This window comes from Equus caballus, chromosome 2 (genome assembly GCF_041296265.1).
Source record: "Equus caballus isolate H_3958 breed thoroughbred chromosome 2, TB-T2T, whole genome shotgun sequence".
Classification (NCBI taxonomy): domain Eukaryota; kingdom Metazoa; phylum Chordata; class Mammalia; order Perissodactyla; family Equidae; genus Equus; species Equus caballus.
Genome location: NC_091685.1, coordinates 72,642,068 through 72,668,404, shown reverse-complemented (window position 1 = coordinate 72,668,404; position 26,337 = coordinate 72,642,068). Strand labels below are relative to the sequence as shown.

Here is a 26,337-nt window from a genome sequence, read left to right as displayed (position 1 = left end):
GGGAGATGGAGGCGTTCGAGAAGTAAGCAGCAGCCATATCATGCCTGTCCTGTGGAGCATTTAAATGACTTTTGTATTAATCTAATTGCAATGGGCAGCCACTTAGTTGTTTTAAACAGAGGAATGACCTAACCCCCTCTGCATGTTAAGATGATGCTGCCGACTATTGTGGGGATAACCAGTTAGGAGGCCCCTCAGGTGGCTGCTCTGGAAAGAGCAGCAGCTTAGACTGGGCTGGCACCAGTAGGGTTGGAGAATTTGGGGATCTGCTATCTCTCACCTTGCAGTGAGGGATCTTTCAGTGGAACCATCTCAGTTCCATGGAGCCTTAGCAGTGAGAGATGAGAATGACTAAGGGAACCTGTATTTGTAAGCAGCACCAGGGTTATCTTACAAACACAATGTTTGAGAAGTCTTATTAGGATTGAACTGTCACTTCTGAATCTTCTTCCTTTTTTTTTTGATAACGGATTCCTCAAAAGATCAGAATCCCCTAGTCTGGGTCTACCCCTGGCCCAGTCTTCTGCAAACTTTCGAAAACATCAGATGTAACTGTAACCAAACTTTTAGTTTAGTCTTAAACAAAAACATGGTGTTCCATAATGAAAAATATAGTTCTTCTAACCAAGGATCAGTAGAGTGTGCACTGTAAGCTTTTCCAATAGTAGTGATGAAATTGTACAAATCCATCCACACATTTTCCCGCCTCATAGCATAAATGTTCAAGAATGCTAGTGGATATAACTCACAGCCTTCTGTCACGCAACAGAGCAAAATTAACCAAATCCAAGCCACAAACCACCCTAGCTCCATGTTAATAACGTGGTCAACAGGCTGGATTAATGATACTTAATTAGTTTTTTTCATTAGTGGCAGTGACAAACAAATTGTCCTCCAATGGGCAAAAAATCAAGGAACTCAACCAAAAAGATGTCTAAATTATACTGCTCAACGAAAAAGTAAGCTGAAGAGTAATAAAAATAGTATAATGTAATGCCATGGTCAGATTTGTATTTGCTAGATAACTTTGGGGGCCAGATGGAGACTGACTTAGGGGAGACAGCCTCAGACAAGCACATTCCACACCCAGGTGATGCAGTCTCGCCCACACCCCCTGACTTTGTCCCATCTCAGGAAGAGGCACACGCTTGTCAAGAGAAGAGTCCAGACTCTAGACGCAGCCCCTCACTAAATTCCTGACTAAACTGTCGATACTTGCCGCACAAAATTTTTGTCAGGATTAAATGACATAGTGCATATAAAAACTACAGGTAGTAAGAAGTCAGCAAATGTTACTTCCCTCTCACCTCTTTTTTGATAAAGTAATATAATATTCTAGACTAGCGATTCTCAATGTAGGTTTTGAGGTTCAATTTTCATCACATGACTAAGGATATTGATTTAAAATACAGATCTCTGGGCCCTTCCCTGGCTCTCTGAATCCAAGCGGTGGTGCCTGGGAATCTGCATTTTATCAAACCCCATTTGATTGTGATGCCCACAACTTGAGAACCACCTTCCAGACTAGCAGATACAACCTTAGTGATTCTTCCGTTGTTTGAAAGGCATATGGGTTTGTTCTGTTGTGTTTTTTCTCTTCCCCAGCCATTGATAAATCTCTGAAAGTTTAGGCCCAGGCTTTCCATCAGATAATCCAGCAGAGGCTCGGTTCAATAAACAATGACTAAAGACTTGATTGATCTAACGGCATGCAAATAACATTGTTACGGTAAAACTTCTCCTGTCACTGTAAAAATCTTCAAGCCTTACAGTTTATTCACTGTTGTTATTGTCCTACAAATCCTTATTTGAAGTTTGTTTTTGGGGAGAGGTAGCAAATCCCTTGCCGCAAATCCCTAAATCAGAATGAGAAAGTCGGGGTTCCTGGCTCCTGTTTTCAACTCCTTGGCCTTCCACCCCTCACCACCCCCCCACAGTCTTGATATTTTGGGACTAGATATTTTTATCTTGTTTGCTTACTCTTTGCTGTTTTTGAAAACATGCATCTATATCTGGAACTCGGGTCTAGTTTCAGCAATTGTGAGAAGACTATATTTTCATATTTCCTTGTTTTAGTGTGTAAGTCCCTCTCCCAAAAATATAAGAATTCCATGACAAGTAGTGAAAGAAATGGCTCTTTTGCCACTGCCATCTTCTCTCCTGGCAAGTGTGACCCAAGGGGTCCATCATTTTGTGAGGACGCAGATGAACTGCCTGGGTTGCGAATTCCGGTGACCTATGACCCACCTTTGCTTCTCAGAAGCTTTATTGTCCTGAATTTATGTAGGGATAAGATGCTGTGTAAATCTCCCCTGAAAGCCCCGTGCAGGCAAAAGAGGGGGATGCTTCAGGTCTGCGAACACGTGCGTCATCTGTTTGACTTATATGGGCACCCTAGGGCTTTCATTTGGACCAAAAAGTGGAAACCGAGCTTTCATTGTAAACAGATGGTGCTGCTAACAAGGAAAGGAAAAACTTCTTCCAGTCATTCTCCCGTACTAGAGACCTGAAGATTTTGTTTTAAAATCAAACAAACAGAACTATCAAACACTCCTTCTCCCCCATACCTCATAGGCTCTAGGTCAAAACACACACACACCCCCTCGCGAGCATACCAAACCTGGTCTCCATTCCTTACTTCTCCCCTACTTCCTCGTCCTCTCCCCATGCCAAATTCTACATTCCTTTGGTGTAGATACTATAAATATAAAATGAACAAACTCAATCCCAAATCACAAGGGGGCTTTTCTTTGCATGACCACAACATAAGCATTTGTCCATCATTTGGGGATTTTTATGAAGCCTCTAAGAATGTTCAGAATTCCAGTCTTGCTCAAACAAAGTCTCGCTGGTCAGTGTGATTCAGATGTTGAATCTTGAGACAACTTCGGAATTTCTGGTTAGAAGAAAACATAACCCTGAAGTGTTTCGATGTGAAAGATTTCCATGTTTTTCCCCACTTCACCTATTTTCTTTCAGGCCAGAAAAAGATATGTGGAAATTCTTATGTTTCCTTTAACATGAGGAATTTGAAGTTGATTGTAATCTCCCTGTCTCTGACCCCTAGAAAGAAGTAGCATTATTATGCTATAATTGGGTCCTTACTTAAATTTCTCCATTAGGTAGCATCTTGTTACATAACCACTTTATGCTTTTAAATCTGAATATCATTGATAACAATCTCCTGACAGATCATAGCTCTGGGGCCTAAGTTTGAAAATGAATCATCTGGACCCCAGAGATGTTCTTCTCGAGCATTCAAGAGGAAGGAGACACCGGAGGCTTATCCCGTCACCTGTGCCTTGGGGCAGGACCACACTCAAACTGCCGGAAAGAGATGAGGATCTCTTTTATTTTTAAAGTTGCCCAGAAAAGCAGATTCCATGACCTCCCTAGGTAAACTCTCCACTGTTTCAACAATGTTAGCATTTTCAGAAGAGAGTTAAATCTACCATCACTACTTATTATTAATTTGAAACTCTGTCAAATTATCAATTTGAACTGCTTCGGGCTCTAGAAAACCTCTCTCCCCACATCAAGGCCTTTCTGCAGTGCATCTGAAAGCTGAATTACCTGTCTACTTGTGTAAGAAATAGTGAGGAAATAACATTTCCCATCTGTTTAATGTGGATACCTGCTCTGCCCAACTTAATATTATGGGGTGCATCAAAAGAGATCACGTGTCAGTCTGCCCAAGTGGAGTATTATTTGTTTCACCACCAAAATAATCATTCTAAAGCTGAATCTGGAAGCAGTCATTTTAAATTTGCTGTATTATAGAAATAATAGGGACTCCTGAACAACAATACTGTAAATATAAGCCTAAATGACAGATACAAACATTTTGTTCATGAAATAGCATGTAAGTACTCATGCAAGCCATCTAGGTGCTGAGATCTCACAAAGCCCCAGGAAAACAATTTTTCTCCCTGAAGACGAGGGACTCATCTGGAGAGCAACAGCAGAAAGCTATATCCACTGTTTTGTTACAGCAGATGCAGGAACTGAGCGAGCAAGGATGGAGGCAGGGGACTGCATCACAAAAACGTACGATACACAGGTAGATCAAGGTGATTCAGAAAGTCTGAGTGAGAAAGAGTAAGACAAGACATACTGGGCAAAGGGAATTGAAAATAAAGTAAGGTTATGACCATACTATTAGATAAGGTAGAATTCAAGCCAAGAAATCAATATCAGAAGAAGGGTTTGAGGTTTGTTTGTTTTTTTTTTTTTTTGAGGACGATTAGCCCTGAGCTAACATCTGCTGCCAATCTTCCTCTTTTTGCTGAGGAAGACTGGCCCTGAGCTAACATCCATGCCCATCCTCCTCTACTTTACATGTGGGACGCCTGCCATAGCATGGCTTGATGAGCGGTGCCATGTCCGCACCTGGGATCCGAACCAGCAGACCCCAGGCCTCCGAAGCAGAACATGCGAACCTAACCACTGTGCCACCGGGTCGGCCCCTTGACTTTCTAATACTAAAAAATGAAACTCAAAATGAAGCTGTAACAATTATGGATATATATTCACCAAATAACATAGAAGCCACATTATAAAGCAGAAATTACCCAAGATGCAAGGAGAAATACACAGAAATGAAAATTCTCTCAGTCCATGATAAATCAGGTGAAAATATGAGAAGTATAAAGAAGACATAAATAACATAATTAATAATAAGATATATGTTATTCAACTCTGTATGCTGAAAATACAGGTAGCATTGTTTTTTGAAGTGACCAAGTAACATACTTGAAAATGGACCATAAATCAGTCCACAAAGAAAAAATCAATTCTAAAAGATAGAAACAGGCAATATTCTTTGATCACAATGCAATAAAGCAAAAAATTATCAAAATTTCAATTATGAATATCAATGCAAAATTTCTAAATAAAATATTAGTAAATAGCATCTACCAGCATATTAAAAAATATTTATCATGGGGCTGGTCTGGTGGCACATCCGTCAAGTTCTCACACTCTGCTTCTGCAGCCTGGGGTTCGCTGGTTCGGATCCTGTGTACGGACATACGCACTGCTTGTCAAGCCATGCTGTGGCAGGCATCCCACATATAAAGTAGAGGAAGATGGGCACGGATGTTAACTCAGGGCCAATCTTCCTCAGAAAAAAGAGGAGGATTGGTGGCAGATGTTAGCTTAGGGATAATCTTCCTTGAAAAAAAAATTATCATGACTAAGTGGAGTTTATTATAGGAATGCAAAGATAGTTCATTACTAAGAAATTTATTATATTCCATTGAATTAATAGATGTAAGGAGAAAAATTATACGATCATTTCTAAAGATACTAAAAAAAGCATTTGAACAAAAGCCAATAATCATACTTGATCCCAAAAAAGTCCTCAATAAAATAAGAATTAATATTTCCTAAGCATAATAAAATGCATCATTTTCAGTCCCAAGCTCATAGCGTGCCTATTGGGGAAACACTGGAGACATTGCCATTAAAATCAAATATAAGACAAGAATGCCCACTATGACTACTGTTATTTAATATGTTATGTACCTAATAGAAATAGAATTAGAAAAAAGAAACTAAAGTATAAAAATTGGAAAACAGAGAATTAACTTTTATTTTTGGATGATATAGGTAGAAATATAAGAGAATTGAGAAATATCTACAAACAACAAAAGAATTTAGTAAGACAGAATGGTACAAAATGAATACACTGTAATTAGTTGATTTTATCCAGTAAGAAGATATAATGAGCTAAGACCCCATTACAATAGTAATAAAAAGATAAAATACCTAGGAATAAATGTAACAATAAATGTGCAAGACATATAGGAAGAAAACTGTAAAATGTTCCTGAAGGACACAAAATAAGATTTGAACAAATGGAAAGATCTACCTTTCTCTTGGCTAGGAAAACTCTACAACATAAAGATATAGATTCTCTATATGTTAATTTTCTAAATTTAATTCTAATAATAAAAATAGTAATAAAGGTATCTATCATTGTTATTATTTATTTACTCTGACATACACATGGAAAAATAAACAAAAAGGAAAACTAGGAAAATCTGAGAGAGTAGAGCAATGAGAGAATTACACCCATGAGATATTAAAATTAAAAGCCTCAGTAATTAAAACAGTGTGGTAGGGGCACTTGAGCTAAGAGATCAACCAAGGAAAGAGAATAGAATGTCCAGAAATAGACCCAACCACATGTATGAATTGCATACATGATTAAAATGGCATCTCAAAACAGTAGGAAAAAAATTACTATCAGAAAGTGATAGTAGGGCAAAGCACAGGCAAAAGAAGCAAAAACAGTCAAGAGGGACTACACCAAACTTGAAAAGCTTTGCACATCAAAGGACACAATCCACAGAGTGAAAAACCAACCTTGGAATAGGACAAAGTATTTGCAAATCATATATCTGATAAAGGGTTAATATCCAGAATACATAAAGAATTCCCACAATTCAAACAACAAAAACTCCTACAACTCCTACAATAAAAAAACCAACCCCATGAAAAAATGGCAAAGAACTTGAACAGACACTTCTCCAAAGATGACATTCAAATGGCCAACAAGCATATGAAAAGATGCTCAACATCATTAGTTATTAGAAAAATGCAAATCAAAACCACAATGAGATATCACCTCATACTCAGCCACTATCAAACAAAAACAAACAAACAAAAAGAAAATAACAAGTGTTTGCAAGCATGTGGCAAACTTGGAACCCATGTGCTCTGTTGATGGGAATGTAAAATAGTGCAGCTGTTATGGAAAACAGTATAGAGGTTCCTCAAAAAAATGAAAAATAGACTTACCATGTAATGCAGCAATCCCACTTCTGGGCATATATCCAAAAGAATTGAAAGCAGGATTCAAAGAGATATCTGCTCCCCCATGTTCATAGCCCCGTTATTTACAATAGCCAAGAGGTATAAGCAATCCAAATGACCATCAACAGATGAAGGGATAAAGGAAATGTGGTATACACATACAATGGAATATTATCCAGCCTTAAAAAGGAAGGAAATCCTGTCATATGCTACAACATGGATGAACCTTGAGGATATTATGCTAAGTGAAATAAATCGGTCACAGAAAGACAAACACTGTATGATTCCACTTATATGAGGTATCTAGAGCAGTCAAATTCCTAGAAACACAAAGTAGAATGGTAGTTGCCAGGGAATGGGGGGAGGGGGAAATAGGGAGTTGTTGTTCAGTGGGCATAGAGCTTCAGTTTTGCAAGATGAAAAATTTCTAGAGATCTGTTGCACAACAACGTGAATATGCTTGACACTTCTGAACTATATACTTAAAAGTGGCTGAGATGGTAAATTTTATGTTTTGTGTTTTTTACCACAATTAAAAATTTTTCAAATTTTTTTTTTAAAGTGGTAGTGGGGAAACTGGATCATTAACTGGAACAAAATAAAGCAGGATCCATCCCTTAATACCTTATAAACTGAATCAGGATAAAATATAAATGGACCAAATATTTCAATGTCAAAAAGTAAAATCACAAGTATATGATATTGGAAAGGACTTTCTACATACTTTCTCTGACTACATAAAAATTAGAAACTTTTGCACATCACAGGATACCATAAGCCAAGTCAAAAACCAAATGAGAAGATAATCTGTAGCTTATAACACAAAGAAACAGTCTTCTTAACATATATGGAGTTTCAAGAAATCTATAAAGAAAAAGACTAGGAACTCAACAGAATATGGGCAAAGTATATAAAGAGAGGCCACAACAAAGGAAATGGAATTGAGTCTTAAACATATGAAAAAGTTGCTCAACCTCACTCAAAATCAGAGAAATGCAAGTAAAAACTATCTTGAGACATCATTTTTCACCTATCAGATTGTTAATTACCCAGAAGTTTGATTACGTACTCTATTGGCAAGGCCGTGGGGAAACAGCATTATTCAACATTGTTAGTGGGAGTGTCAACTGGTTTAGCTCTTTGAAGGGCAATTTGGCTATATCAATCAAAATTATAAATACATAATCCAGTAATCCCCTTGTGGGAATTAATACCAGAGATACACCTGCACAAGTGTAAAAGGTCATATGTGGAAGTTTGTAACATTGTTTAATAGCAAAATATTAGAAACAACTCAAATGTCTATCGGTGGGGTCTTGATTAAATAAATTGTGGCCCATTTATCCCAGGGAATGCTGTGCAACATTGAACATGAACATGTTTTATGCTCTGATATGTATATGTATCACGTCTCTCCTCTTTTCAAGACCCTCCCATGGCTGCCCATTGCTCTTAGAGTAAAAGCCAAAATCCTTACACTGACTTACAAGATTCGACATGAGCTGGTCCTCTCTTGCCTCTCTGATCTCCTATGACACTCAGCTTCACTTTCTCTGCTCCAGCTACACTGGCCTCTCTGCAGTTCCTCATATGTGTTAGTCGTTATCCCACTTCAGGGCCTTTGCAATGGCTGTTCTCTCGGCCTGGAACACCATACTCCCCAAATAATCCCAAAGCTTACTCCCTCACCGCCATGAAGTCTTTGCTTACATGTCACTTTCTCAATAAGGCCACCTCTGACTACTCCATTTAAAACTAAAATCTCCTCCCCAACATTCCCGGTCCCCATTATCTTGCTCTATTTTTTCAATTACTCCTATTACAGTCTAACACAAAACATAATTTTCTTATTTATGATGTTTATTGTCTGCTTTATGTGCTTCCCTCCCCAAGGTTTAAATGCTACAGGGCAGAACTTTTTGCCAGTTTGTCCATTTCTGTATCTGTAGCACATAGAACAGTACTTGGCATATAGTAAGTGCTTAATAAGTGTTTGTTTCCAAATTAATGAACCATTGAACATATGATATAGAAAAGATCCTACAGGATATTTAAACGAAGGAGTAAGATAATGGACAGTAATTGTCCTGGATATAGTATTTTTAAGAAATAAAGAAAGAAGAGTTAAGAATTTATATTTGCAGGTTTGTGCGTAAAGAAACCTGGAAGACTACAGAAAACATTGATAAGTGGTTACCTGCGAGGATATGTATGGACTGGACATAGGGAAACCGTGGTAGGAAGGAAACTGCAGTGTGTATAGCTTTATTTAAATTATATGAATGTATCACTTATGAAAACATTGACCTATAGCCACACACACAAGCTGACGTATGGCTCCCAGACAGAAAGTTCCTAATTCAGTAGTTCTGAGCAGGGCCCAGGGAATCTGCATTTTCAACAAGTTCCCCTTCCCCTCTTCTGAGACAGGTGCTCTACAGACCACACACACTGAGAGCGCGGTCACCACTCCCTCTCCTGACCCCAGAAACTCTCCGGAACATTCAGCATTGGGTTAGTTCTCAATTGGAACACAAGCCAATAGGCAGAGCATAGAAACGAAAGGTGGGGTTTCCAGAAACATTTGGCACCACTAATAGCTGCAACCCAAAAGGTAGCCTCCTGGGGTATAGGATATGGAAGGACAGCAGAAATTTCATCTATCCCTTCAGTCTCATCCACACACCCACACATGACCACCGAAAGGGTTGCCATCTTTGACTAGGTTATTTACACATGTTGGATGTTACAATGAAATTTCGGACTTCCAAAATGTTCACAGTTTTAGCAAGGCAGTCAAAGGGGCTGCTCAGGTTGCTGTGCTCATGGTGAACACATACTGAACCTCCCCCACACCCCAATTTGTCCTTCTGCTTTTGCCTGGGCATTTTAATCAAAAACATATTTCCCCTAATGCCCAGAGGAAAGACTATTCTAACACCCCTTCCTGGAGATGAGAAAGGTGGTTAGGACCTGAATTGTTTCTTAGTGAGACGCACCCAACAAGGCCACTCTGCTTTACTGTGATGCCTTTCAGAGGAACAAAAGTATTTGACTCTGTTATTCAGTGACTCTAGCAAAACTCTACAAATGAAGTGCAGAGGAAGAAAACTAAAGGACCTAATGACATACAGGGACTAAACCTACTAATCCCAGAATATTTTCAGTTTGAAAAGTAATCTCATGCTTACTAACTTTACATTGATTCCCAAAGGAGAGAGGAATTTTAATAAGGGAGAAAGAAATTCACTATTTTATGATCCATCACTTCCTCAGCATAATAAAAATAAACTAAGAAGGATACACGCCAAACTCTCAACATTTTATTTTCACTTCAAAAAACATTTTTTGCCTTATCTCTATCTGGACCTCTCAAGATGATTCTCTTTCTGGAACAGACCTTCCGATAGGGTTTCTAATTGACTTCAAGAATCTATCATGCCATTGACGTTTTATACGCTACATTAAAATTCATAGCTTCGTGGGTCCCCTACAAATTTCTTCCTTAAATTTCCAAATACAATCCTGGGTTTCTGTTTCCCAGATTGACCCATGATAAGCTGTTCTGTGATTCGACGATGAGAAACAATGGAAGCGGTGAAATCATCTTTAAAACTGTTTAAAAATTAGGCCTTGTCTGCCAATCAGTTATAGCTGGGAAGTAACTAGGTCTTTATTAAAGGGTTGGTTTTGTTTCTTCTATTGTTTCTCCATAACATCTGTCTGTGTGGTAACTGAGTCACTATGACATAATGCTGCAGAGGCTGTAGGACACCAGACCCATGTACATATTCCTCTCGCAGTGAGTCGCAATCTTGGGTCTGTTCCCTAGATGTTGGTGGAAAGACTTGATTAATGGCGGGCTTGTTCAACATAAAAAAGAACAAAAACCAGATTTACTCTTGGCATTCCCCTTCCTAAGGGCTTCATGTGTAATGTAGTAATTAATTTATAGCTTTGCAATAAGGCAGCATCAGAGAAGCAATTTAATTCACGAGAAGTAACGCAGATGGAGAGCGTCACTGAAAGATACCCCCTGCGTGGAAGGGTATATAAGGAAGCTCCAGAGGGAAATGGATTTCTTTTATAATGAATACAAATTCGCTACTAGTTACCACTTGGATTTCCCCCCAAGGTGTCTTGAGAGACAGCATGTTGACTAAACGCACAGAGGTCTTTAGGAAATGCTTCAATCCACACTTGAACGGGCTTTAGAAACCGTGGGTGGAACTTGCTCATTACCTTCTCCATGGGTGACTGCAAGCCCCGGACAAAGTAAGAGCCTTTTCTAAGTGTACTAAGGGCTGGGAGTAAGGGGAGATGGACCGCCCGCCGGCCCCTCTCAGTGTTATTTCTGGAAGTTAGCAGCATTCCTCCCCAGGACACACCCTCTCCCCCTCCCCAGCAGCCCCCTCTCTGACACACACCGCGCACACGCGGCTCCTTGGCGAGACGCGGCGCACTGGCGGCTGCAGCCGAACTGTCGAGACGCAGCCTGCTCGCGGCTGCCTCGCCGCCAGGAGGCTTCCAGGGACCCGAGGACGCGAAGACGTCTTCATTGCAGCCTGCAAGGGGCCGGGCTTTTGGCAGCTCGGCGGCCCGTTCATTTTCTCTGTTGTGTCCTGCAAACTAGACTGAACTCGGAGCCCTGAAGTTGCAAGCTAGGAATCGCTGAGATCTGAAAGACCCCCGAGAGGAGCTTCTTTAGGGGCAAGAGGGGGTTTCCTGCTCAACTGGTAAGTGAGAGCATTTATATATGTAGGGCTGCAGGAAAGAACGCTTTGCAGCGTTTCCCGGCAGTAGCATGCAGATACTTCTGTGAAACGTACAGTTCTCGGGGTTTACTTGCAGTGAGCTCAGAAGACGGTCTTCCGCCACGGTTTGCCTAATCCCCACCTCGGACCGCTCTTAGGGGGCGGGGGGGGGGGGGGGGCGGGCGGTGAGTCCTGCTCCGCGCGGCTTCTCTGTTGTTAGAGTTGGGCTGGGGGAGGGGAGAGAGGCGTGAGGTTGAATCCCCCTCCCTTTTTTTCCCATTAAAAAGTGATACTTTGAGAGGTGCTTCGCTTTCAGGCGTTTAAATATCTGCAGCGGATGCGCCAGGTTTGTTTGTATTCTTTCTAATTTCTTGGTAATCTGCTCCATCCCTGGTTGAAGTAGAAGGAAACTTTCACGGAGCGAGCAATCTCTGCCAGCCTAACTGCTGCTCGGTTGCTGAATGAACTTTAGCTGGAAACACTTTAACGGAAGGTTTTGGTGATTTTACCCAGGAGAAATCTGGGCGTTTTCACACCTGTTGCTCTTCGTTTGCCCCAAAGTTGTCTGTTTGTTGTCTTGGGTTTCACTTGATGGCATTCCTTTGTCTAACAAAATCGAATGCTATCGTTCTCATTCCCTTGTTCTCCTCCAAGCCCTTTGGACCAGTCCTGTCTTCGTTAGCATTCAGTTGGCTGCGGTTCTCAGGGAACAAGTGGCAGGCAGAATACAATAGGGAAAAATGCATTCCTGATGACTCCTCTACCATGGAAAGACTGAACTGAAAAACTGACAATTCTCCATTAGTTTTAATGGAAAGCATTGCCGTCACTGTTCTATAAATATTCAGTTTTGGTGAATTCTTGATATTAGCTAATCCAGAGGTAACCAGCATGACTTTTAAAGAGATTCCTCCCAAGCTACCAGCGTTACAAGCATAAAGACCCTGACACCTGAGCCCTAGGGATGCTGAAGTCACCTCTCACTTGACAGGCACGTAGGCTGTTGATGAAAGAGAGGGGTGATGTGGTGTGTGACAAGGGCGAGGGAGGAGAAGCGCCTGAGAAGGGGGCTGAAGTTTGTTTTCAACTTTCTGATGATGAGGAAAATCATCAGGATAAATACAGTTTAACATCCTGGTAGGTTAAGTTGAATTCTTGTCCACATGATGATAAAGACTTTCAATAGCTCTTCTCACACTTGCAAGTGGAGCTCAGTGGAATGCTTGTTTATTTCTGTTGCTGATGAATCCATGGGAAATCTCTGCTGAACCCAGCAATTTACAAGTCCTAGCTTATAACTGCCCACATAATGGCAAACAGGTTATTTTCAGTAACCTAAGAGTCTTGCATTTTCTCTGACCATTGTTTTAGAGGTTACATGAAGGTAGTTTGAGCATGCATTTGAGCTTTCCCCTCACCCCCAACTGAAACGGAAAGTTATCCTTGGGTGTCTGATGAAAAAGATAATTGCCAGATATGTTACCAGGCTATAAAATAACATGTTTCTGAAAAGATTACAGCTACTAGACATTAGTGTCGCCAGCTACTATATAATCTTTCATTGTTCCTTCAGGAAGGAGACCCACCTTGATCAACACTGTTTTCATTTGTTTGTTTGTTTGTTCTGTGATCCTGCTGGGTCTTTTTTCCTTTTTGCTATTGGAAATCTCCCTTCACTTAGGTGAAATCACAGACTAGAATTAGCAGCAATGATTGCTTTCTAGGGCTAAAATTAGAACAGTCCACAGGACTGTCCAGGCATATCCTTCTTGTCTCATAGAAGATTCTGCAGTCTCCCTTCAAACTCCCACTTTAGCAATTATTGGAAGATGATGCTTACGTACTCTTGAAAATAGCATTTTTATTTGGACAGGTTTTTCCCTTAAGCTTTAATCATACTTTATCAATGCATGTTGAACTTTGGTTCTCTGAGGTGCCTACAGGCACACCTAATACATTTACCATCCCTTCAAAGTCTATACACTTAACTCTTTGAACAGTTCCTTTTAAAAAAATAAACAAAAGTTCCAGTGGCACTTGCAGAATACAAGACTGGGTCCTCTGATGTGATGGCAGATGGCAGTCGCTTGAGCTTTGTTTATGCCCAGGATAAGCTCGGTGTCACTTAAATTAATCATGAATTGAATAATTGATTTCTGACACCTTGGGCTGCTCTTAATCTCCAGCTATAAATTTAAAGATCAGTTACTATTGAGATCTAATTCACTTGGAAACCCTTTCAAAGCCTGTCAAACGATTTTACAGCTGGTCAAATCTAAGTCACAGTATACATTATGAAATGCAATGACATATACACGTCAGGCTCTCCTGGCTTTCCCATTTCAATGACGGGCTTCAGTGACCTTCCCATTTGTTGGTCAGCTCCAAAGATGGTGGGGCTGATGGATACAATGGGTTTCTGTAAATGTAATTAAACGTGTCTCTGCCAGCTGCCTGTGGTATTCGTGAATGTTTTCATAAGAAAAGCTGTTCTTCGGCTTTATCTGCCCACTGTGGTTTGTGGCATGTTGTGCTATTCTGCAGCCGGTGCAGTTTTTTCCTGAATGATTGAGCTATGATGTCATGTGCTATCTCAGCGCGGAACCCTTTCAGGGCTTTGCTGGGGTCTGTGTGCCTGAGCGAAGGGAGTGGAAGCTCCCTCTGAGCACTCTTGGTAGCGACTCCCCGTCTACTCCAGCACATTCCATTGCCTGGAGACCAAAGCCACCAAATGATTTGCGGTCAGAGTGATTTGGGGCTGGTTAGAGATGATTTAAAAGGAAGGTTATGGGCATATGAAGTGTAGGGTAAAGAAAATATATTTTACTACTTTATTGAGACCACATGGCTCCAACTTGAACTTTTTTTTTTAACATGGAAATTGCTGGCTGAACTGGCTCACAGTGTTTTTTTCCTTTTTATTACTTAGAGCAAGAACTATACTTTCTATTTATTGTAGGCTTGACCTCACCATTATTTCTGAAATTTGAAACATTTTTTCTGCTTAAGAAAATGGGGAAGAGTAGGATTTCTCTGTTGTGCTCCTCAAGAGCCAAAGACTATGGTAGGAGAAGAGACTCAACCGTCTCCAATAAGTGAGAGAGGGATATCCCATGTCAAGCGTGGGGAGGCATCATTTATGAAAGAGGCAAGTGCCAGTCTAGCCCCTTGTACCAGAGGGCCACGGAGATCAGTATTGGCAGTGTATGCATGTCTCTTGATGAGTGGGAGACATGATTTTGGTCAACCTCCTGAGGACTCATTATACCCTGTGATTAGTAATGAGGCCAAATGAAACATAGCCGATCATGTCCAATGCACTCACAGTGATGATAGGGCTCCTTCCATTAGTGGTCCATGGGAACACAGAACCCTTGGGGCCACACTTCATTTGTGAGACTAAGCTGCCATCTCCTGCCTCTCCTCTGTGGACTACCACAATTTGGCATCGTAAACCACCTATTATCGCTGAACATGTTCCTAAATCTCTGTCCAGCATGAACTTCAAGTGTCTTATTATCACTTCCCTTTGTGGCTCACTCTCATCCTATTTCAGTCTTCAAGATACATGCTGTAGCCTAATAGTCCATTACAAGCTATGAAATAGCCATCTCCAACATCCAATTTGGTGTAATGAAACTGGTTAGAGAAGCTACAGGGAAAGCTAGCTTGTTGAATGTCCCCAGTCCCTTAGGAGCTACCAATCTGAGGTCTGAAGGCCATAACTATGATGTAATGGAAGGCCGCTTGAGAGATCCCTAACAAGTCTTCGAAGTTGCTGGTCTACAGTCCATCTGAGCCAGTCTGGATTCCCTTGGTTTGAATCTATGTATATCCAAGGGTTTAAAGGAAAGCATGTGGAGATCAAATTAGTGTGGTGGCTTACGAGAAAATCTTATAACTACAGAATTGGAAAAATGTCAAGAAGGCAATATTGCATGATGGAAATTGAACTGTACTGAAATTGAGGATCCTGGTTTTGCCACATGGTGACCTTGAACAAGCTACTTAATAGTGCAACGTGTTGCTAAAGCGGTTTATTACATTTTATCATGTCCTTCCTAAATATGATCTCAGATGATCCGCAGAGCAACACTAGAAAGCAGGTAGAGTAGGTAGTATTATTTTCATTTTACAAGTATGGAAACTGAAGCTCTAGAGGTTAATGATTTGCTCAAGGTTATACAGCGCGTGGCTGGTTGAGTTTGGCCTCAGATCCAGAACTTCTAGCTTCAAGTCCCATGTTCTTTCCACTGTAGCACGCAGCCTCCACAACTCTTAACCTCTGTGGACCTTACTCTCCTTATTTGCAAAAATGAAACATTTGGCCCAGAATATGACAGTCCATTCCAGCTTAAAATTCTATGTCCGATGAATCACTGGCTGGAAGGGACTTTAAGAAATCACTTAGTCATATTCCTTGCTTCCAGCAGGACTCTATCTAAACTGTTTTGAAAAGAAAATCTCAGCACCACCACCCCCCTCATTTTTTACATCCCAGAGCAGGAAAGGGTCCCAGAGAGTGTCTGAGTACATTCTGGGGTGAGAAAGAAAAGAGGAGCTACAACATGAAACGCTCAGCGGGGAGATCCATTCTCTAGGCTCAGAATCAGTGAGTCTTGCCTCACCAGAAGTGAACGTCCAGTCCTGGGATCCATATCTAAAGTAGGAGAGGCAAGTCCCAGGCATGCTTTGCTGGTTGGAAAGGAATTCCGTGGGGAGAGATCAGAGAGACAGTTACTCTGCTAAGAGGGAAAAAGCTAAGTGACTCAGTAACGATGTTCAAGTTTATTAAGGGCTCCTGGGGAGAGTGATGACTATAGGTCAGTGGTAATGGTTCTATTTAAGGACACAAACAGGAGAATCCTCTTCATTCAGTAAGTGTGACAAAAAGAAGGCAGGGCAGACCTAGTTCTGACTTTGCTTGTATTGGCGAGGTTGGCGGCAGAATGGGGATGGGAGGAAAGGCTACTCTCTGAAGTTGGTGCCCCTGAACCTGTGAGTTGACAGCATCATTCCACTTTCTCTCACAGCAATGTCCTCCGCAAGTTGGAACACCAGATAAGGTCACACAACCTTTCAAGGACAAGGGACTGTCAGTGGACAACTGCCAGCAATCAGACCAAATTATAAGTTCCGTCTCACATTCTTCAGCTCACTTGGTTATAATTTTAAAACCCTAGTCCATCTCCTACCTTCTTCCTGTTTCTCTCCCTGGAAATAGATGTTAGGAACAAAGCAATGACTTTGAGGCCAGAAGACTTGAGTAACTACCACAACTCTACAACTTACTAATCGAGCTTGGGCAAGGCGTTCCCTACTCTAAGCCTCAATTTCTCATCTTTGAAATGGGGTGGTAATCATACCTACTTTAAAGTTAAATATTCCTGAAGATTAGATGAATGAACATAGGTGAACATGCTCTGAAAAGGGTAGTTTGGATCATTAGTAGTAGTAGTAGTAGTCGTCCAATTTCAGGTCCTTTCTATAAACTATGAGGTCACTGAAGTTTCTTTTTATTCTGCTTTAATTCCATCCTCAGGCCCAAATCAGAATTACAGCAGTTTTTCCATACTTACTATGTGTCAGGCATATAATCGTGCTTAATCCTCACAAGATTAAGAGCCTGTGGGCTTGCAGACCTTTAGGTCTCTGAGGAGTTGGGGCCTTTCCTACCTGAATACAGATCCAGGCCTCTTGGTTTCAGGTTGCGGTTGATCTCTTGGCAGTCCCTTGAGTGGCCTCATCAGCTGTTGAGTCTAGATCAGGTCCCAGGGCTTTGCTGGGTCCCTCAGCTAAGTCTTCATCAACTTACCCCGATTCACACCCCACAGTCTTCTCTCCTTTTCTTGTGCTTGTCCCTAGGTGCCTTCTTCACCCCTCATGCTTCCCTTCCATTCCAGGCATACCCCTTCACAAGAATATCCTGCTTTGTCTTTTCTACCTTTCTCTCAGGGCCAGATAATCTCCCATCAGGACCTTGTAGCTCTCCACAGTTTGCGCCACCCTAACCCATGACATCAGCCCAGCAAGCCCCCGCTCCCAGCCCCAGCACGTTTACTGTTTTTGCTTCATTGGACGGAAAACTTTAACATGTTAAACACAGCCACTATATTACTCTCGAACGTCACAGAATGTGAATTTTTAGAGCTGAGAGAGACTTTGGGGATCATCTGGTCTGTTACCTTTATTTTACAGATGTGAAAACTGAGGCCCAGAGAAGTTAGGTGGCTGTCCCAAATCACAGCTCTGGACCAGAGCTGGGGCTGATTCCAAATCCAGTCAATATTGTCTTTCCTTCCAATTCTCAAAATGTTTGAAATGCATTTTATTCCATCCACACATCCCAGTCTGCTGTGGCCCCTTGGTCAGTGTTTGTAAAGGAGTCTTTCCCTTACCACAGGAGCCTGTTCAGACTCTTAACATTCATCACAAGAAATGTTTTCTTTTTTTTTTTCTTAACATACACTCTTTCCACTGAACTTAAGCCTGTTTACTCCTCAACAGAATACAAAGGACAGTTGGTCACACTCAACTCTAATTTATGGACTGGAAGAGTTAAGTCTCCCCTTAGCTTTCTTTCTCTGGGTTAAATAATACCAGATCTTTGTGCTTTTTCTCATCGTTCTTGTTCTCCAACAATTTCATCATCTTTGTTTCTATCTGTTGAACTATGTCCAAATACTCCATGCCTCTCAAACTGTGAAGTCCAGAACTGGACAAAGAAGTCTCATAAAGGTATGATAAAGTGACGATTATGTCACAGTTCCTTCAAACTGGGCTTCAGTGAATGCAGCCAACTTTTACGCTCATGTTTTAAGTGACAGCCGGACCTCACTGGATCACTTTCAGCTTATTATCCTCATTTGGCTGGACGTTGCTTAGCCTGTGTTTGTGATAATAATCATTTCCTCCATGTATCATCCGGAACTTTTCCTATTGAGCTGTTTTTTCCTTTGTTCCTGACTACTTCTCCAACTCATCAACTCATTTGGGACTCTAATCCTATTCTTCCACTTCTTAATTCTCAACCCCAGCTACTGTCCCAAGTAGCTTAGCACATTAAATATCCCTGGAATTCACCCATATAGGAGCAGACCTTTGAGACTTCCGGCCCCTCCAAGCACTTCTCCCTCATGACTCCAGGGTTTGAAAAGCAAGCAGTCCATCTCCCAACACTGGGCCCTCAAACTGACCATCAGACAGAGTTATAAGTGCTGGATAAAGTAAGAGACCACTGGAGAGCCTTCCAGAAGATATATAGCTAAGAGCTATAACTCTGATCAATTCAGAGATAACTAACCAAGCTCAGATCTGCCTTAGGTACAATGGTGGGAGTCTCCAAGATTTCACTTTGACTCAGAAATATGATAATTACAAACATTTGCATTTACAGACCACTTTGATCTCCATTAGCTTAAGAAACCCTTAATGCTAGTGGAGTGGCATTATGGAGTAGAGCCTTGGAATCTGCATTTTAATAAGCACCTCAGAGGATTCTGAGATAAGGTCAGTAGAGCACACTCGAAGAAACCCTCTCTTAAACTATCATTTCTAGAAGACACGTTAAATGCAGCATTTCTGCCTTTGCCCTGTGACAAAGCTGGCACATAAAAATCAGCAACAGACATCTCCTCATCTGGACAGTTGCTTAAAAGGGTTCGCTACTTACCCTGGACCCGTGGCTGTGTCTCTCAGGACCTGCCACCCAGCCCTGGTTCAGTCCTGCTTTTGGCCCCTTCATTTTGCCAAGTTGTTCAACTTCTCCCTTTCAAGTACTTGGCCCTGCCTCCCCACTCAGGTCTTGGATAAACTCTGGCCCCTGATTTTGTCAATCTTTGCAGCTCCAGATCAGAAAGCCTGTCTCCCTGAGGCCTTTCCAGATGCAGCTATATGATGGACCTGAATCATGAGAGGGAATCTGATGGCTCTCCAGGAGGTCCTTATCTGGGGAACCTTCTAATCCTGTGCACCCAAGCTGGGCATCACTTACAGACTTCTCTGAGGGAAAGCTTGACAGCCAACTCCCTCAAGAGACATTGTGGTTCTTGCACTCCTACCACTCAACAAAGCTCAAGATCCGTTGTTCTTTGAAAACCCAGATACTCCAGGAGACCAATAGATGACTAGAGAATGGGCAGTGCAGTCAACGTTAACTGGGCACCCACAACACACCAGGCACTGTGCTGGCTCCTTTCCAGCAGTTGTGTCTTACTTCCCTTTCATTGATAGAAGCATACCTGGGATGGGTACACATGGTGCCCTCTTTCCAGTCTCAGGGCGCTCAGAGATTATGTCTTCATTGAGTTACAAATACTGAGCCCTACTATACATCAGTCACTTAAGTCTTTCTGGCTCACTAAATCTGTGAGAGGTCCCTGGCTATAGTCTTCTATGCATGTTTTATTGAGGAGGAGGTGCGGTTCTGAAGAAAAAAGTTTCTGGGGTCAAAGCAGACTAATAGGTTGAAAATTTACAAGGGACGCAGGCGGACTCTCAGTCTTGGTAGACATATACCATTCACTACCTCTTTTATATTCCCTTTTTCCAGCGCAGACATCTTCTACACAGTAGGCTTCACTCTTCCCACACTTCTTTAGAAATGTATCCGAATTGTGATAGTGGGACAAGGAAAAATAACATACTTTGACAGCAAATAACACAGTGCGAAGAAACTGTTTTTCTCCCACCTTGGTCTCTGCTATCTTGTGACACTCTGAAGAGAAATTTCAAAACATCAGCCTCCTGAGTGATTGCCACATGCATACCTTGCCTTATCTTCAGCAGATGGGAGAGCTCTTTGAGAAGACAGCAAAGTATTTGGGGCTGGAGGGAAAGAGATGTTAGACCTTGTTGGGGCCTAGCCTTACAGCCTTGGAATATTATCCATACCTAAAAGCTGAAGTTTTGCTGAAATAAAGTTACCTTTTATGTTATAACTTGGCAAGTTATGAAATAATACTAATGTTAAATGACTTCTTAAAGGCTTTCAGAGCATTATGGCAAAATTCTATACCTTATCCCTAATTAGGTCAAGTTAAACTAAAAAGGAAAAGCAGTCTGGTTTGCTAACCACAGAGGAGGTATTGCTTTCGGGTGGAATTCGTATCCAGATCACACTGTCTGACTTGACGGTAATACACAGGAAACAATTTGGGGCATTTCTTTCTTTTGGTTTTGATATTTAAGCTATGAGGAACTTGCAATCCAGAAACTGGCATTTCTAGTGTTAACAGTTATCACAGTGCACTAGCCAAGATGTCCCTGTTTAAGATCTTGCTGCTGTTTATCATAATGTGAGCCCACAATATACCGTGTCCAATTTCCAATACACATGTGCTAGTTATTACTACCAATATGAGTATCTGCTGAGCCATTAATCAAGGCCCCCAACACGTCCTACCAACGCACTTTGAAACTTTATCTGCTGAAAAAGCAAAATTTCCTTCCACTAATGAACACTTTGAGGAAAGCAGACTGGTTAAGTGTCTGAAGCAGCAGAGTGACAACACAAGTAAATGCCCATTTAGAGAATGCGGCTGATCTCGTGAAAACTGGGAAATATAAGTAGAGTTCTACATTTCAGCTTCTCATGAAGATCTTTACTTTAGTAATAATAATTAGTTTTTGCTAAGCTCTGATTGGGAGCCTCTTTACATTTATTTTCGCCTTTAATCTCATAATCCTATGACATGGGTACCTATACTATTGCTGTTTTCCAGATTCGGAACTGAAACTCAGAGAGGCGAAGTAACTTGCCTGAGTTCATGGAGGAAATGACAGAGTCAGGGTTCTAACCTCTGTGTGGCTGACACCAGAGCCCATACTTTCTGGGGGCCATTCTTCTTTCAAAACCATTGGTGCCTCCAGAGAGGGAAATGGTTAAGTAATTACTCCCATATGCTACAAATGACAGACAGGAGCTCTTCAGATATTGATAGCTTTTAAACATTTGTTGAGCATTGACTTTGTCCCAAGGGTTTAGATAGGCTATATCATTGAATCCTCTCAATAAACAAATAAGGTAGGTTCTGGTATCCCTGTTTTCCTGGTAAATAATGTCCTGTTCTCTCCCATCACCCAGCATTGCCTCTGTGCCCTTAGGGATTCATTTCGTTTCTACTTGACCATGGTATTTGAGGACGACTAAAAGAAGCAGCCAATGGTAGTTGTAGGAAAGAAGACACAGCGATGGAAGTCCAAAAGTGTGGTTCTAATCCTGGACACCATTGCTCATGGTAATTCTCTTCATCTCCTCTAAACTTCTATTTCTTTTTCACATATATAGGATTTCCTTTAACTAAATTAGGAGTGTCATCTGAAGTTTCATGAAAATAGCATCCGCATTCGAAACAGATTTCTTTTCTAATTCTGGCTCTTCCACTAAATTCGTTGTTAGTGCCATCCAGTGGATCTGACTCCTAGTGACTCTATGTACAGCAGAGCCAAACCCTACCCGGTCTTTTTGCGCCATCCTCCCACCTTCCAGTGCTATATCAGACAGTGCTCTGCTGCTATTCGTAGGGTTTTCATGGCCAATTTTTTTGGAAGTGGCTGGCCAGGTCCTCCTTCCTAGTCTGTCTTAGTCTGGAAACTCTGCTGAAGCCTGTCCACCATGAGTGATCGTGCTGGTATTTGAAGTACCAGTGGCCTAGCTTTCAGCATCACAGCAACACACAGCCGCCACAGTATGACAACTGGCAGGTGGTGATGTGGTTCCCTGACTGGGAAATGAACCTGGGCCGCAGTGGTGAGAGTGCCGAATCTTAACCACTAGACCACCAGAGGTGGCTCTTCCACTAAATATCAATATTCAAATTTCTGAACCTCCCTGACCCTCAGTATCCTGTTCTGTAAAATGGAGGCAATGGTACCTGCCTTTAAGTTTTGCTGTAGAGATTAAATGAGATGCTGCCTATGGTATGTATGCACAGCATCTGATGTGTATTGTTAGTAGGGCCCTTTAAATGTTAACTGCATCCCTCTCCTCAACGCCCTACCTGGTACTCTGTGTTCGTAAGTTGTGCTTAATATCCAGATGTGATAAGGAATTTGTGTACTGAATTGTGCCATCCATGGTGCTGCTTATAGGGGAGCAGTACTGAGTAGCGGTTGAGAGTTTGATTCCTTGAAGCAGACAGGTGGGGTGGAAATCCCTGCTTAGTCCTTTTCTGTGTGACCGTGGCAAGTTACTTCGCCTCTCTAGGCCTCAGTTTCCTCTTCTCTAAAATGGGTCTAACAATAGTGCCTCTCATGGAGTTTTTGGGAGAGCTGAATTAATTAATATATGACAAGCACTTTAGAAGATACCTGACACAGAGTGAGCACTCATTAAATATTAGCTGCCATTATTACTATTACTGCCTATTATCTTGGTGGCCTCGTGTAAGCTTTTTAAAATAATTGGTTATGGTTAGCTGTGCGGAGTGAGGCCATGAAACTGGTTTTCTCAGTGCAAATGGGGCTGCTCACAGGGGGCTCGTGAGAGGCTGAGTGCTGACCTTGGCCCCATTAGCACTGTTCTCTAACCAGCACAGGCACGGGGCCGTAATGAGGATTATTGAAGTAACATATGGAAAACTCCTACAGCTAGCTCTTGGGAGAGGAAAAAGGCACTAAATAAATACAAGGAATTATTAAAAAGTAGGAGACGACCTCACAGGGATGCTGGGCCTTGTATGTTATTTGCTATTCTAAGAAGAACCTGGGGCAGGCAGCCAACTTCATCACCAGGTGACAAAGTGGTCTCCTGGCTGCTGTTCAAGGGACGGCAGCATGTAGCTTCACCTGAGCAGATCCCAGGCCATCCAGAACCTCTTCCTGACTACAGGCAGCCCAACTTTCCCACACAGACCTCAGAAGAAGAAGGGCCAAGGTCCCATGCTGGATGCTGTGCCTGCCCTGTCCTCCTCCTGTATCACATTCCCAGGGGGCTCCCTTGCCGAGAGCTGGGAGGTGGTATTCTCAGTGAGAAGCCACCAAGCAGAATGCTGGTGGTGAATTCTCTTTGGTGCAGTGCAGATGACTTTGGAGTCAACAGCCATCTGCGTCAACAGCAGGGCTCCAGTCTCACTCTGGGCCCAGCCCAGGGCTTTGTTGTCAAGCTTTGACAAGTGTGGAGAGCACATGGCTCTGTAATTTTGGAGATAGCAGTCCATCAGTCCCTATTTACAACTTTACCACCCACCCCTGAAACATTCTTCTCTCCAGAACCAATCCTAACACCAACATGAAATATACTTAAAGTGGTCTCCAGGTATCACTTGTGAAATGGTGTATATGAGGCTTCCAAGAATGAATCAAAATCTGGCCCACCGCCACTATGTAGTTTAAGGCCTCTCGTTTCCCCTTGATATCAGTGGCATAAGATTCATTTCCATGGCTCCAAGCAATGACTGTAGAAACAGCCTATTTCTCTTTGCTACAAAATAAATAGTATCTTAGCCATGATGTCTTATGTTATAAAGTCTCAGAAGATCAGGATAATAGCTATGTAAGTCTCATCATTCAAGAATATAGCACTCCGTGACATGTAAACTTTATTTATACTTTTCTTGTAACAATGCAATCTAAAAGTACAGATAACTTCTCCACATAATGGTATAAATATGCTAGGATCTCAACCCTCAAAACTATTAAAAAATTTAAGATATTTATGTTAATGGCGCATAAAAATATGCATAAAATATTATGAAAACATAGCCTGCCCTCTCAATTTGCATGGCAAAAATAGTTTGGGGAAGAAAAAAGAAAATTGAAAAATCACCACTCAGAAGAAAAAATAGTATTACTTCTATCTGGCTTGCCTTCCCTTCTTCAACCAGCTTCAACAGTGCTGCACTAATCATCAGATAGGAAGAGAATTGAACATTTCAGGAGCTTTTTAAACCTAGAAGTCTTGAAAGTGTAAACATTAGAATTAAAATGTTTTCTCTGACATTTAAAATTTTAAAAGGATCTGGTTAGCTTAGTTAAGTTCTTCAGAAAGCTTTGGCTGACTGTATTGACTGCAATACAAAATAGATAAAAAATTGTCTGGCTCACTTATTACAATGGAATATATTTTTCTTGTTCATGTCTTTTTCTTCAGAGTTCAGGATTATTAAAATATTTACAGAAAAAGATGTTTCTAAGGCTGCCAGAAAGACAGATCGTAACAGTAGATCCTGATAACAACAAGCCAGGGTGTGACAGCACCTCTTCAAGAAGGGGTGGGGGTGGGGGAGCATGTGCCATCAAAAGTCCTTGCGAAAAAAGCTCTGGCAGGTTTTCAGAGCCCCCTCCATGTAATCACTCTGTTACAGCGCACCCCTCACTTTAAAGACCTCCCATGCATTTAACACTTATTTTAAAAAAAGAATTGCACATTTTCCTTATTTATTCAGATTGTATACTTAGAACAAGGCTCATCATTTCTCCTTTTTTCCCTTCCCCCTTGCAGTGCTCTGAGGTCATTCTCTGGGGTTCTTGACAGATTCTGAAGGTGACTCGACATGAACTCTCTCCGGTGTTCTGGTTTGTCTGCTTCTCATAAAGAGCTAATGTGCTCCAGAGTCCCAGGGGCAGCTCTTACCCAACAATCCCATAAGCTGCTTTCCTTCTGCTCTCCGATTCACCAGGGCCCTCCCCACGTTTCAGACAAAGGAGAGTGCTGAGCAGGCTGCCGTGGCTGCTGGAGAAATGCTCACGATGTAATCATAGCAGCTTCAACTTTGAAGTCTGTCCATATTCGTTAGGAACAGCTATTTTACAGCTTTAGAGAGAAAAATTAAAAATCTATAAGAGAGGGAGAAAACGGGCCATTTCACTGTAGAAACAGACTTGAATTCTAGATTAAGTCAAAAATGAAAGTTTTTGGGTCCTTGTGGGTATAAATTAATATGAGACAATGCTGTCAGGAAAGAAAGTGTGACTTCTATTTGCCTAGGAGGTGAGAGTCACCATTAGTCCCAATAAATCCAAGAAGGGGAAGGAACCGCTTTGGCCGTGGTGATGTGGTGCTCAGCAGTAGAGAAGCTCTTGGCCTGAACACTTTTGCGTCAAGCATCTGCTTTCAAGGTCTCTTCATGAATGCCCTTTTTATGTGCGGATATCTTTATTCTTATACAAACTTGGTGAAAAACACTGTATGTACTGTTGTAGCATGAAATGACCTCACTGGCTTCCACAGCCACCCCACCTAACGTAGCCCCAGTCACTCTCCTACTGTGTTTTGTTTTCTTCATGACATTGCCCTCTCTGAAATTATTTTCTTTCTGTGATAGTTTAAGTCCTTGTCTCTCTCCCCTGCACTCACCCTCGCTGGTGTAAACCTGCAGTAAGTAGGTGCGTTGTCTTCTCCTCCTATGTAGCCAGGTCTTCATTTTGCTTCATAATTAGCTTCTCTCTTCTCTCCCAGTGAGATTTTCAAGATCCAACCAAAGGGCGCTTGGGGGATGGAGCTCAGATTTCTTTGACCTCTGCAAGAATCACTTCATGATTAAAAGGCATCCTGTTCTTGGGACGTTGACTTGGTGGAGCCAAGAATTTTCCTATAAGCTATTGCTTGGTCGTTAAGGAAACACAACAGAATACAACCCTAACATGTCACATTCTACAGATACTCATTTATGATACACTGTGTTATTTTTTACCCACTATCTGAAGCAAGATGACATAATCCCTGGCTGGTGTGAATTCTTTTTAGCATGTCTTTGCATCAGTAGATCTAGTTGTAGGACAATCTACTTAAGTGTATAGGACAATATGCTCACATTTGTTTTCT

At 41.6% G+C, this 26,337-nt stretch overlaps 1 protein-coding gene across 7 annotated transcripts in view; it reads left to right on the top strand.

Moving 5' to 3' along the window:
• The window catches only part of PALLD (palladin, cytoskeletal associated protein), a 382,518-nt gene that overhangs the window by 110,632 nt on the left and 245,549 nt on the right, over positions 1-26,337 (top strand). Inside the window, exon 1 of one of the 7 annotated variants that reach the window (XM_070261399.1) lies at positions 10,637-11,555. The exons of 5 other annotated variants lie outside the window; for them this stretch is intronic. The gene's annotated coding sequence lies outside the window, so the exon portion shown is untranslated. Of the gene's footprint in view, positions 1-10,636; positions 11,556-26,337 lie in introns of those variants that run through there. One more of the 7 variants, XM_070261397.1, reaches the window with a different exon arrangement.